The following is a 2087-nucleotide window of genomic DNA, read 5'->3' as shown; positions in this document are numbered from 1 at the left end:
CAAGAGTGCTGACCACAAACCTTCTTAATGTAAAATAACTGGCCTGAAGCCCAAGTCCTTAACCCAGAACTAATACACTTTTAGAATAACAAACACTGAGCCTTCAATCAGCAGTTCCCAACTTGGAAGGATGTACTGTACCTGTCCTGCCGCAACAGTGCAGACCACTAACCTTCGTAATGTAAAACAACTGGTTTGAAGCCCAAGTGCTTAAACCAATGGCCTTAGAATAATAGTTACAATTTAATCAGGCTACTAACAAGCAGTAATAAAGGCAGCAGAATAAATTCAATTGAGTACTTTTAAGAAGAGGCAAAAGCAAAATAAGGTAATAAAGTAGGAAGAAACACAAATACAGTAAGGCAGATGAAGTGCAATTTTTTTTTGAGACAGAGGAAATGGAGCAGATTAAGATACTATAGGGGAATGCCCTTCCCAAGTGCTCTCTCTGTACACCGCAGAGGAGATGGGACTGGTAGGAGTATCCAAAACCAAAATATGATCTCACTGTACTCAGTTGAGTGAGCAAATGAGATGGGTCCAGGAGGAGTGTGCAAAAAGAGGATTACAGCAGGAGCGGGCAATTCCAAAGCCACCAAGATTAACACCACAACAAGAAACAGGGAGGGGGTGTGGGGAACTAACTGCAGAGAGACAGAGACACAATATTTACTGAATCAAAGATACACAATATTTACTGACTCAAATCTTAAATAAGTGCAGAAAAATATACTTAAATCAGCTTGTGTCCAGTTGATATATGCAGATAAGTTTCAGTAGTCAGCAACTCGATTTAAAATGATTACTAGAAATGTAACCAACACAGATTTTAATGCTAGCAGAAACCCCCAAGCTAACTAACCATCTGTATGTATGTATGTGTGTGTGTGTGTGTATATATATATATATATATATATATATATATATATATATATATATATATATATATATATATATATACACACACACACACACACACACCCATATGATCAATGTTTTGAAACTTCTAATGTTTTCAATGAAGATTGGGGTATAGTGTGGAATGGGAAATTTACCCCTTTCCTCAATGTCTCAGAGTTGGTATATTTAATTTGCAGGGCATGAGGGAAGGGGACACAGCCACCCATGTGGGGGTGCAGGTGGGCTTGCTGCTCTGCAAAAATGCTAAAAATAGATTTTTTTTTTGTGTGTGTGTGTGTGTTTTTTTTTAAGTTTGAAGTTCCAAAACTTCAATCATATGGTCTCGGCCATAAGAATTTCTAAGTTTCGGAACTTTGATAAAATGGCATAGATTTTTTTTAATGTTTGAAGTTCCAACACTTTGATCATATGGTCTCATATGGACTTCAGTAATCTGACATAGTTCCATATATTGATCTATATAAAATCGAGCTTCAAGATAAACAGCAAAAGGTAATAGCCTTAGACAACTATTTGGAAGTATTATGTTTGGACACATCTTGTCCCTTCTTTTTATCTTCACAAGAAATGAACAAATAATCCAAAGATCTGAACGATTAATCTTTGTCACTACAGTACCTAGGTTGCCTGTGGATATCTAAGGTATGGAGCATCATTTCCCCTCATTTTTAAGTTCAGGAAAGAAAACAGGGAGATGAATAGTTTGGCTTAAAGTAAACTTGAATACCACTTTAGGCATAAAAGATTAGTTCTCAAAGAAACTCTGTCCATATAGAAAATGAGGTAAGGTTGAGTCACCATAAAAGTTTGCAACTCAGATACCCCTCTTGCAGATTTCAGAGTAATTAATAAAACTGTTTTTCCATGTTAATAGCCTCATGTCAACCAGATTACCTGGTTCAAATGGAGCAAGCATTAACTTGACTAACAAAAAAGAAAGATCCGAAGGAGGGTTCACCAGTTTTCTTGAAAGGCTGTTCTACATAAACCCCTTTCAAGAACATTTTGACATGAGGCTGCATTAAAAAGACGGATACATGGGCAGACATACTGAACTCACTAAGAACATTGACAGAGGAATAAGAAAGAGCATAGCATAGTTACTCACACTGATACTGCAGAACCAGAGAACAACTAGTCCTGAATGGGTTCTGTTTATGTTGTTG

Source organism: Protopterus annectens, chromosome 4.part1 (genome assembly GCF_019279795.1).
Source record: "Protopterus annectens isolate FY-2018-M chromosome 4.part1, PAN1.0, whole genome shotgun sequence".
NCBI lineage: Eukaryota > Metazoa > Chordata > Ceratodontiformes > Protopteridae > Protopterus > Protopterus annectens.
Note: the sequence above shows the minus strand (reverse complement) of the source record.